Source organism: Pongo abelii, chromosome 4 (genome assembly GCF_028885655.2).
Source record: "Pongo abelii isolate AG06213 chromosome 4, NHGRI_mPonAbe1-v2.0_pri, whole genome shotgun sequence".
Taxonomy (NCBI): domain Eukaryota; kingdom Metazoa; phylum Chordata; class Mammalia; order Primates; family Hominidae; genus Pongo; species Pongo abelii.
In genome coordinates, this window is record NC_071989.2 from 180235209 (window position 1) to 180248165 (window position 12957).

Genomic DNA, 12957 nt, shown 5'->3' on the forward strand with positions numbered 1-12957 from the left:
GGAGCCACTCCTATTGCTGGCCGCTTCACTCCTGGAACCTTCATTAACCAGGTCCAGGCAGCCTTCTGGGAGCTGCGTCTGTTGGTAGATACTGATCCCAGGGTGGCCACTGGCCTCTCACAGCGGCATCTCATGATAACCTACCTACCATACCTCTGTGGAACACACGTTCTCCTCTGCGCTGTGTGGATATTTCCATCCCATGCAACAAGGGAGTTCACTCAGGGGGTCTGATGTGGGGAATGCTGGTTCAGGGAGGTCTGCACATGCCTGGCACTGTCTCCTGTGAACACCCATTAGAGATCATGCCTGATCTCTGCTTCTACAGAGATCCCGAAGAGATTGAAAAGCTCATGCCTATAATCCCAGCACTTTGGGAGGCCGAGGCAAGCAGATCACGAGGTCAGTAAATTGAGACCATCCTGGCTAACACAATGAAACCTCGTCTCTATTAACAATACAAAAAATTAGCTGGGCGTGGTGGCACATGCCTGTAGTCCTAGCTACTCAGGAGGCTGAGGCAGGAGAATCACTTGAACCTGGAAGGCGGAGGTTGCAGTGAGCCAAGATCGCACCACTGCACTCCACACTCCAGCCTGGGTGACAGAATGAGACACCGTCTCAAAAAAAAAAAAAAAAAAAAAAAAAAAACAGAAAAGAAAAGAAAAGAAAAAAGAACAAGCTACTGCTGAAAAAGCTACGACCACAGACCACAGAGGAATTTCAGATTTCAGGGTGAATGGACTGCTCCAGCTCCTGAGTTCACTGGTACTTAGCCTGAGGTTGCAGACTGGTCGGAGGCATGCAGATACCCAATGTCTATCCAGCAGTTCTCTATTGAAGATGTGGAACGCTCAGCCTGCCATGGAAGACTGACCTGCAGCTCTCATTGCTCAGGCCACTAAATGGGTACAAACAACCAATGTGTGGTCTTAAGCTGTTCTTCCACAAGGTTTTTTTTTTTTTTTTTTTTTTTTTTTGAGATGAAGTCTTGCTTTGTCACCCAGACTGAAGTGCAATGGTACAATCTTGGCTCACTGAGACCTCTGCCTCCCAGGTTCAAGTGATTCTCATGCCTCGGCCTCCCAAGTAGCTGGGATTACAGATGTGTGTCACCACACCTGCCTAATTTTTCCATATCTGTAGTAGAGACGGGGTTTCACCATGTTGGCCAGACTGGTCTTGAACTCCCGACCTAAGGTGATCCGCCCGCCTCGGCTTCCCAGAGTGCTGGGATTACAGGCGTGAGCCACTGCACCCAGCCCCACAGGCTCTTAAGCAACATGAAAATAAGATTGATGGAAAATAAACTTTAGTTTCTAAAAATAACAACAGAGGCAGGCAGATCTCACCAGGCGGGTGGATCACTTGAGGTCAGGAGTTTGAAACCAGCCTGACCAACATGGTGAAACCCTGTCTCTACTAAAAGTACAAAAAACTAGCTGGGCATGGTGGTGCGTGCCTGTGGTCCCAGCTACTCGGGAGGCCAAAGCAGGAGAGTCACTTGAACCTGGGAGTCAGAGTTTGCAGTGAGCCAAGATCGCACCACTGCACTCCAGCCTGGCAAAAGAGTGAGATTCCATCTCAAAAAAAAAAAAAAAAAAAAAAGAGACAAATCCCCCAAAGCTGGAACCTAGCTTTTCACAGTGCCCAGAACATAGTTAGTATTTATGTAACACTATGATTCTCCACTGGGAAATTTTAGAAGAAACTGCAACTTCAAAACTTAGGTTAAAAAGCAACAGTCTTACTGGGCACAGTGACTCACATCTGTAATCCCAGCACTTTGGGAGGTGGAGGGGAGCAGATCATCTGAGGTCAAGAGTTTGAAACCAGCCTGGCCAACATGGTGAAACCCTGTCTCTACTAAAACAAAAAAAACCAAAACAACAACAACAACAACAAAAACAAAAACACACAACGAAAATTAGCCGGGCGTGGTGGTGGGTGCCTGTAATCCCAGCTACTTGAGAGGCTGAGGCAGGAGAATCGCTTGAACCCAGGAGGTGGAGGTTGCAGTGAGCCGAGATTGCATCACTGTCCTGGACGACAGAATGAGACTGCGTCTCAAAAACAAAAACAAAAAACGACAGTCTTAAACTAATGTGTTTGACTAAGATGGATAACAGGGATTGGATTTACACTTCCATTTTAAACAACTAAAAACTTGACAAAATATATGAAATAAGCCTTTTCAGACATCACATAGTCAGCACAGGGCAATCACGCTTGAAAGAGGAAACAGATGATTGCCCAGCTGAGTTCTAGGAGTGTTTCCAGGCCACTGCAAAGGGAGGCGGGATGTGTGGAGCCTGGTCGTCTCCCTGAGTTGAGGTAGCATTGGGAGTTTAGAGAGGCCCAGGTGGCTAGCGTTTGCAGGGCAGAGTACTGGGGAGGAGAGAGTTATACACAGAGAGACCCAGAGAGCTGCAGAAAGCTCCCTTCATGTCTTCAACTGAAGACGAATCAGCAAAGGCTTGTATAGAAACTGTCAGACCTCTGAGCCCAAGCTAAGCCATCATATCCCCTGTGACCTGCAGGTATACACCTAGATGGCCCAAAGCAACTGAAGATCCACAAAAGAAGTGAAAATAGCCAGGTCTTGCCTTTCCACCATTGTGCTTTGTTCCTGCCCCACCCTCACTGATCAGTTGACCTTATGATGATACACGCTCCCCACCCTTGCGATCATGTACTTTGTGATATTCCCCGCCCTTAAGAAGGTACTTTGTAATATTCTCCCCACCCTTGAGAATGTACTTTGTGAGATCCACCCCCTGCCCACAAAAAAATTGCTCCTAACTCCACTGCCTATCCCAAACCTGTAAGAACTAATGATCATCCCACCACCTTTTGCTGATTCTCTTTTCAGACTCAGCCTGCCTGCACCCAGGTGATTAAAAAGCTTTATTGCTCACACAAAGCCTGTTTGGTGGTCTCTTCACACGGACGCGCGTGACAGAAACCACTTGAAGCCGGGTGCGGTGGCTCAGGCCTGTAATCCCAGCACTTTGGGAGGCTGAGGTGGGTGGATTACCTGAGGTCAGGAGTTCAAGACCAGCCTGACCAACATGGTAAAACCCCGTCTCTACTAAAAATACAAAAAAATTAGCCAGGGGTGGTGGCGGGCACCTTTAATCTCAGTTACTTGGGACACTGAGGCAGGAGAATCGCTTGAACCCGGGAGGCGGAGGTTGCACTGAGTTGAGATCAAGCCATTGCACTCCAGCCTGGGCAACAAGAGTGAAAACTCCGTCTCAAAAAAGAAAAGAAAAGAAAAGAAACCACTTGAAGCTGGAGAAAGAACCCCCCCCCCCAAAAGAACCATCCCTAGAGCTCACACGGCTGGGGATCATTGGTATTCAGGCAGAGTGGGAAAACCTCATCCTGCCCAGGGCATCCAGTAGAGTACTCAAAAGTTTTTGCCTCAGAAATGGTGAGAAAACTGGCTCTAGATAATAGGCTGCTTTAATTCCACCTAATGAAACCGAAAAGCAAGATTCACAATGAATCAAACTCATTCTGAGAATCTTAACTGTGTGCCAAAACAAAACTCAATAGTATTATTATTTTTTTTTTTGAGATGGAGTCTTGCTCTGTCACCCAGGCTGGAGTGTGGTGGCATGGTCTCAGCTCACTGCAACCTCCGCCTCCTGGTTTCAAGCCATTCTCCTGGCTCAGCCGCCCCAGTAGCTGGGATTACAGGTATGCACCATATGCTCGGCTAATTTTTGCATTTTTTGGTAGAGACAGGATTTCACCATGTTGGTCAGGCTGGTCTCGAACTCCTGACCTCAGGTGATCCACCTGCCCTGGCCTCCCAAAGTGCTGGGATTACAGGCATGAGCCACTGCGCCTGGCCAACTCAATAGTATTTTTAATTTATTTTTTAAAGACAGTGTCTCGCTCTGTCACCCAGGCTGGAGTGCAGTGGCTTGATCTCGGCTTACTGCAGCCTTGACCTCCTGGACTCAAGAGATCCTCCTACCTCAGCCTCCAAGTAGCTGGGTAGCTAGAACTCCAGGTGCATGCCACCCCACCTAGCTATTTTTTTTTTTTTAATTTTAGTAGAGACAGGGTCTCACTATGTTGCCCAATCTGGTCTTGAACTTCTGGGCTCATGCTATCCCCTGCCTTGGCCTCCCAAAGTGCTGAGATTACAGGCGTGAACCACCACGCTGGACAGTATTTTTTTAAAATACAAGAATATTCAGCAGTTGGCCGGGCACAGTGGCTCACGCCTATAATCCCAGCACTTTGGGAGGCTGAGGTAGGCGGATCACTTGAGGTCAGGAGTTTGAGACCAGCCTGGCCAACAGGGAGAAACCCCATCTCTACTAAAAATACAAAAATTAACCAGACGTGGTGGCACGTGCCTGTAGTCCCCACTACTCAGGAGCTTGAGGCAGAAGAATCGCTTGAACCTGGGAGGCGGAGGTTGCAGTGAGCTGAGACTATGCCACTGTGCTTCAGTCTGGGCAACAGAGGGCGACACTGTCTCAAAAAAAAAAAAAAAGAATATTCAGCACTCATCAAGGTAAAACTCACAATACCTGGCATCCTGGCATCTGATTAAAACTTACCTGGTTGCAAGGAAGGAAAATATGACCCACAAGGAGGATAAAAATCAGTCAATCAAAAGAGACACAAAGCGCGTCAGCCTGCACCTTCCAGAACCTCATTGAGGTTTGCTTTCTCCTGGTTTCCTCCTCAAACTCCAGCTGCAAATTCGGCAATCCAAGGACGAGTGGATTGTTCTCACCATGACCAGAATTCCCCTGGGATCTGTGCTTGGCAGAGGTGCCATCTCCCGAACCCAGACTGGAGTTGATGATCCAGGGAAGGTGCTTCCAGGTCCTGAAGAGGGCTCCTGGACCACCAGCCCCTGAGCCGGCAGCACCACAGCCCCCACTGCGCCTGTCCAGACCTTGTGGGCCCTGGGTGCTCAGGTGTGGGTTTAGTGCAGCACTGCTTGCTGCTCTTGTTACTGCAGCCTCAGCCGCATAGATTCGGCTTGTGTTGGCACCTTTCTGTTTTTATGTGCGTCTGTTTCCTGGCAAGGTTGATCACTCGGCATGTCCGAATACTGCCTACATCGTCTCATGGCACATGCATCCTGCCCACAGGTGTGAAACGAAGCAGAGGATGTATTGTGAACACTGGTGGTCTTGACTTCTTGTGTTGGTGGCATTGTCCCTAGTCCAGTATTTCCCACTGTTATTATTATTATTGAGTTGGGGTTTTGCTCTGTCGCCCAGGCTGGAGTACAGTGGTGCCATCATCGCTCACTGCATCCTCTAAATCTTGGCCTTAAGGGATTCTCCTGGCTCAGAGTCCCTAATAGCCAGGACTACCGCTGGCACCACTACACCTGGATAATTTTATTTGTTTTTATTTTTATTTTTTTTGAGAGAGAGAGTCTCACTCTGTTGACCAGGCTGGAATGCAATGGCACTGCAACCTCTGCCTCCCAGGTTCAAGTGATTCTCCTGCTTCAGCCTCCTGAACAGCTGGGATTACAGGTGCCTGCTACCATGCCTGACTAATTTGTGTGGGGTTTTTTGTTTTTGTTTTTGTTTTAGCAGAGACAGGGTTTCTCCATGTTGGCCAGCCTGGTCTCAAACCCCTGACCTCAAGTGATTCACCCACCTCGGCCTTCCTAAGTGCTGGGATTACAGGCGTGAGCCACTGGGCCCAGCGTATTTTTTTATTTTTTGTAGAGACAGGGTCTTGCTATGTTGCCCAGGTTGTTCTTGAACTCCTAAGCCCAGGCAGTCCTCCCAACTTGGCTTCCCAAAGTTTTGGGATTACAGGCATCAGCTGCTGTGGGCTGTTATTTTGTATTGTCCAAAATTTTAACTTTCCAACTACTCAAAGTTGTTGAACTTTTACTTTTTTTTTTGAGACCGTTTCGCTCTTGTTCCCCGGGCTGGAGTGCAATGGCACGATCTTGGCTCACTGCAACCTCCGCCTCCTGGGTTCAAGCGATTCTCCTGTCTCAGCCTCCCGAGTAGCTGGGATTACAGGCATCTGTCACCATGCCCGGCTAATTTTTGTATTTTTAGTAGAGACGGGGTTTCTCCATGTGGCTCAGGCTGGTCTCGAACTCCCGAGCTCAGGTGATCAGCCTGCCTCGGTCTCCTAAAGTGCTGGGATTACAGGCGTGAGCCACCATGCCTGGCCTGAACTTCTACTTTTTTTTTTTTTTTTTTTTGAGATGGAGTCTTGCTCTATCACCCAGGCTGGAGTGCAGTGGCGTGATCTCAGCTCACTGCAAGCTCCGCCTCCCGGGTTCACGCCATTCTCCCGCCTCAGCCTCCAGAGTAGCTGGGACTACAGGCACCCACCACCACGCCCGGCCAATTTTTTGTATTTTTAGTAGAGATGTGGTTTCACCATGTTAGCCAGGATGGTCTCGATCTCCTGACCTCATGATCCGCCCGCCTCGGCCTCCCAAAGTGCTGGGATTACAGGCGTGAGCCACCGCGCCCAGCCTGAACTTCTACTTTTATGTAATATCTTCAGTCCTTAGTAAGTATCCTCTACATTTGGGATAAATGTTGTCTTTAGTTTTCAACTACTTTTTCTTTGGCTTATTCTCTCTCTCTCTCTCTCTCTGTGTGTGTGTGTGTGTGTGTGTGTGTGTGTGTGTGTTCATGTTTTCTTAATCCATCTGAATCGTTGTGTCGGTTTTCCATGCGAATTTCCAGTTACCTCCACAGTATTCGTTTCAGAATGCTTCCTTTTTGTGCTACTTTTTGATATCTATTTTCTCATATAGTAAACATCGATTTCTGGTAAAACACACACACACACACACACACACTCAGATATAACACAAATTATAACACAAATGATGGTTGGGTGCGGTGGCTCTTGCCTGTAATCCCAGCACTTTGGGAGGCCGAGGCAGGTGGATCACGAGGTCAGGAGTTCAAGACCAGCCTGGCCAATATGGTGAAACCCTGTGTCTACTAAAAATATAAAAAATTAGCTGGGTGTAGTGGTGCGCACCTGTAGTCCCAGCTACTCGGGAAGCTGAGGCAGGAGAATTGCTTGAACCCAGGAGGTGGGGGTTGCAGTGAGCTGAGATTGCACCACTGCACTCCAGCCTGGGCAACAGAGCAAGACTCCGTCTCAAAAAAAAAATAAAAAATAAAAAATAAAGGAAAGAAAGAAAGAAAGAACGCAAATGATTAAATTAGCAGAAAAAGACAATAAACAAATATTATATTACATATGGTCAAGAAGGTAGAAAAAAACCATAGGCATTAAAGGAAAACATGAATGATGTAAAAAAAAAAAAAAAGTCAAATAGAACTTTTAGGGATATAGCCTGGCGTGGGTGGCGCATGCCTGTAGTCCGAGCTACTTGGGAGGCTAGGCGGGAGAATTGCTTGTACCCAGGAGGTGGAGGTTACAATGAGCCGAGATCGTGCCACTGCAGTCCAGCCTGGGCAACAGAGTGAGACTCTGTCTCAAAAAAAAGGAACTTTCAGAGAAAAAAAAAATATGTGTAAGATAATGGAAGGTTGGGCGCGGTGGCTCATGCCTGTAATCCCAGCACTTTGGGAGGCCGAGGTGGGCAGATCACGAGGTCAGGAGATCGATACCATCCTGGCTCACACGGTGAAACCCCGTCTCTACTAAAAATACAAAAAATTAGCCGGGCATGGTGGCGGGCTCCTGTAGTCCCAGGTACTTGGGAGGCTGAGGCAGGAGAATGGCATGAACCTGGGAGGCGGAGCTTGCAGTGAGCCGAGATTGCGCCACTGCACTCCAGCCTGGGCGACGAAGGGAGACTCCATCTCAAAAAAAAAAAAAAAAAAAAAAGATAATGAGAAATACACTGAATGGGATTAACAGCAAATTACATAATAAACAAAAGAAGATTCGTGAACAATAGGGATATAGTAATAGAAGTTACCAAAAATGAGCGGGGTGCGGTGGCTCACGCCTGTAATCCCAGCACTTTGGGAGGCCGAGGGGGGCGGATTACGAGGTCAGGAGATCGAGACCATCCTGGCTAACACGGTGAAACTCCGTCTCTACTAAAAATACAAAAAAATCAGCCGGGTGTGGTGGCGGGTGCCTGTAGTCCCAGCTACTCTGGAGGCTGAGGCAGGAGAGTGGTGTGAACCCGGGAGGTGGAGCTTGCAGTGAGCTGAGATCTCACCACTGCACTCCAGCCTGGGCGACAGAGTGAGACTCCGTCTCGGAAAAAAAAAAAAAAAAAAAGTAGTTAAAAAAAATGAAACATTGAGGAAAAAAAGACTGAAAAAAAATAGAGTATCAGTGAGCTCTGGGACAAATCAAATATCCTAATGTATGTGGAGCTGGAATCTCTTAGGAGAGGAGGTAAAAGAGGGACCAGGAAAATATTTTAATATTTTGAATAATAATGGCTTCAAATGTTCTATATTTAATGGAAATCATACGTCCACAGATCCAAGAAAATCAAAGAACCGCAGACAAAAGAAACATGAGACTATATTATATTTTATTGTATAATATATATACCATCTATTATAATCAGATTGCTTAAAATCAGGAATAAAGAGAAAATCTTAAAAGTAATCAGAGAATAAGACATTGCATAGAGAGGAAAAAATATAAAAATGACAGCTGACTTCTTGTTAGAAGAAAAAAATAAAGCAAGCCAGAAGACAATGGGGCAACATCTTCAAACTACTAAGAAAAAACTTCTGTCAGGTGCAGTGGCTCATGCCTGTAATCTCAGCACTTTGGGAGGCCGAGGAGCCGGATCACCTGAGGTCAGGAGTTCGAGACCAGCCTGACCAACATGGAGAAATCCTATCTCTACTAAAAATAAAAAATTAGCCAGGCATGGCGGCGCATGCCTGTAACCCCGGCTACTCGGGAGGCTGAGGCAGGAGAATCACTTGAACCTGGGAGGCAGAGGTCGCAGTGAGCCGAAATGGCGCAATTGCACTCCAGTCTGGGCAACAAGAGTGAAACTCTGTCTCAAAAAGAGAAAAAAAAAAAGAAAGAAAGAGAAAACTTCTAAAAAAAAAAAAAAAAGAGAGAGAGAGGCCGAGTGTGGTGGCTCACGCCTGTAATCCCAGCACTTTGGGAATCCAAGGCAGGAGGATTGCTTGAGCCCAGGAGTTCGAGACCAGTCTGGGGAACATGGAGAAGAAACCCTGTCTCAATAACACATAAAAAATTAGCCGGTGTGGTCTAGTGCACACCTGTAGTCCTAGCTACTGGGGACGCTGAGATGGGATGATCGCTTGAGCCCAGGAGTTTGAGGCTGCAGTGAGCTGTGATCACACTCCAGCCTCGATGACCGTGAGACCCTGTCTCAAAACAAACAAAAAAACAGAGGATATTTTTTGTCCTTTGATTAGGGAAAGATATTTTGAGATATTTTAGACACTACATCAAAAGCATGCTCCATATGAGAAAGAACCTGATAAATGAGATTTCATCAAAATTAAAATCTTCTACTCTTCAAAAGACACTATTAAGGAAATGAAAAGACAATTCACAGGCTGGGAGAAAATATTTGCAAATCACCTAGATGATAAAGAACTTGTATCCAGAATATATAAACCTCCCAAAACTCAATCATGAGAAAACAATAACCCAACTTTAAAAAATGAGCATAAAAACCTGGCAAGATGGCTCAAGCCTCTAAGCCCAGCTACTCAGGAAGCTGAGATGAGAGGATTACTTCAGGCCGGGAGTTCCAGACCAACCTGGGCAACATAGTGAGACGTCTCTTAAAAAAAAATGATGGGGGATGAAGGGCCGGGTGTGGTGGCTCACACCTGTAATTTCAGCACTTTCGGAGATCTAGGAGGGCAGATCATCTAAGGTCAGGAGTTCAAGACCAGCCCGGCCAACAGGGCTGGGCTGGTCTTTTGTACTAAAAATACAAAAATTAGCCAGGTGTGGCGGCGGGCACCTGTAACCCCGACTACTCAAGAGGCTGAGCTGAGGGCATTGATCACTTGAGGTCAGGAGTTCGAGACCAGCCTGACCAACATGGTGAGACTCTATCTCTACTAAAAATAGAAAATAATATAAAAATTAGACGGGCATGGTGGTGCGTGCCTGTAATCTCAGCTATTCGGGACACTGAGGCAGGAGAATCGTTTGAACTCGGGAGGCAGAGGTTGCAGTGAGCTGAGATCACGCCACTGGACTCCAGCCTGGGCGCCAAACCAAGACTCCGTCTCAAAAAAAAAAAAAAAGAAGAAAGCAAAATATTTAACAAAAGGAGGAAAAGATTTAAACAGACATTTCACCAAAGATGATATGTGAATAGCAAATAAGCACATGAAAACACATTGACCATCATTAGTCATTAGGGAAATGCAAATTAAAATCACAATAAGATGCCTCTGCACACATCATAGATCGTCTGAAATGAAATTGCATTAGTGAGGATGAGGATGTGTAGGAACTAAAGCAATCACACATGGCAATTTACTGTAAATGGTACAATAACTTCAATAACTTTGGAAAACAGTTTGGCCATTTCTTTACTTTTTCTTCTCTTCCTCTTCTTTTTTTTGAGACAGTCTCACTCTGTTGTCCAGGCTGGAGTGCACTGGTGCGATCTCAGCTCACGCAGCCTCGACCTCCCAGGCTCAGGCAAGAGCTTAGACAATCCTCTTACCTCAGCCTCCTGAGTAGCTGGGACCACAGGCATGCGCCACCACACCCGGCTAATTTTTTTGTATTTTTAGTAAAGACCAGGGTTTGCTATGATGCCTCACAGGTTCAAGCGATTCTTGAGCCTCAGCCTCCCAAGTAGCTGCATTTACAGGTGTGCACCACCACGCCACCACGCCTGGCCCTGGCTCTGCAGTTTCTTAAAGAGTTTAATATGGGCAGGCGTGGTAGCTCATGCCTGTAATCCCAGCACTTTTAGAGGCCAAGGTGGTAGGGTTGCTTCAGCCCAGGAGTTGGAGACCAGCCTGGGCAACATAGTGAAACCCTGTCTTTACTAAAAATACAAAAAATTGGCAGCATGCGGTGGCGAGTCCCTGTAGTCCTGGCTACTCAGGAGACTGAGGTGGGAGGATTTGCTTAAACCCGGGAAGTCAAGGCTGCAGTGAGCAGAGATCGCGCCATAGCACTCCAGCCTGGGCAACAGAGAGAGAACTTGCCTCAAAAAAAAAAAAAGAGAAAAGAAAAGAAAAAGGAAAAGAAAAGAAAAAAGAAAAGATCTTAACATAGATGTGCCAGATGAATCACTTTTTCACCACTACATGTTTATTCAAGAAAAATCAAAGCAGATGCTTACTTATAAACATTGTCCACAAACATACATAGAAGCTTTTTAGGGGGAAAATATTTATTTTTCCTATTTATTTTTAAATTGACAAATTAACGTGTATATATATATATTTATATTGTACAACAGGATGTTTTTAAAATACGCATACATTGTGGAATGGTTATTAACCATTAACAAATTCATTATCTCACATACTTATTATTTATTTGTGGTGATATGGTATAATATGAAATATATTTGGTCTTTGTGCCAGTTCCTGTCACCCTGTCACAGAGAAATTCCTAAAACCCGTGGAATTTTTTGAGTGATAGGAGTGCATTTTAAAATTCACAATGAGCCTTTTTTGTGAATTATTTTATTTTAATTTTTTATTTCAATAGGTTTTTGGGAAACAAGTGGTGTTAGCTATCTTTTTTAATTATTATTATACTTTAAGTTCTGGGATACATGTTCAGAACGGGCAGGTTTGTTACGTAGGTATACACATGCCATGGTGGTTTGCTGCACCCATCAACCAGCCATCTACATTAGGTATTTCTCCTAATGCTATCCCTTCCCTAGCCCACCACCCGCCGACAGGCCCCTGTGCGTGATGTTCCCCTCCCCGTGTCCATGTGTTCGCACTGTTCAACTCCCACTTATGAGTGAGAACATGTGGTGTTTGGTTTTCTGCTCCTATGTTAGTTGGCTGAGAATGATGTTTTCCAGCTTCATCCATGTCCCTGCAAAGGACATGAACTCATTCTTTATTATGGCTACATAGTATTCCATGGTACATATGTGCCACATTTTCTTTATCCAGTCTCTCACTGATGCACATTTTGTTTTGTTTTGTTTTGTTTTGTTTTGAGATGGAGTCTCTCTCTGTCACCCAGGCTGGAGTGTAGTGGCATGATCTCAGCTCACTGCACACTCCGCCTCCTGGGTTCAAGTGATTCTCCTGCCTCAGCCTCCTGAGTAGCTGGGATTACAGCGGCATGCCACCACACCTGGCCAATTTTTTGTATTTTTAGTAGAGACGGGGTCTCACCATGTTGGCCAGGCTGATCTCGAACTCCTGACCTCGGATGATCTGCCCGCCTCAGTCTCCCAAAGTGCTGGGATTACAGGTGTGAGCCACTGTGCTCCGTCTCTTTTTTTTTCTTTTGAGACAGAGTCTAGCTCTGTTGCCCAGGCTGGAGTGCAGTGGTGCCATCTCGGCTCACTGCAACCTCCACCTCCTGGGTTCAAGCGATTCTCCCACCTCAGCCTTAGGCTGGCCTCTAACTCCTGAGCTCAAAGTGCTGGGACTACAGGTGTGAGCCACCTTGCCGGCCAAGCCCCTTTTGATCACACTTGAGTTTACAATAATGAGGTGGGTCAGAGTGGGGCCCCTAGATAACCTCAGGATAGGGCTGGCCACCAGAAAGACCAAGTGATTAGAGGATTGTAACTTTCAGCTCCACTGACTGACGTCTGGAAAGAGGTGGGTGGAGTTGGAGACTAGGCCTTATAAAAACTCTTATTTTTTGTTGTTGTTTTTTTGAGACAGCCTTGCTCTGTTGCCCAGGTTGGAGTGCAATGGCATGATCTTGGCTCACTGCAACCTCTGCTTCCTGGGTTCAAGTGACTCTCCTGCTTCAACCTTCCGAGTAGCTGGGATTACAGGTATCCGCCACCATGCCCAGCTAATTTTTGTGTTTTTG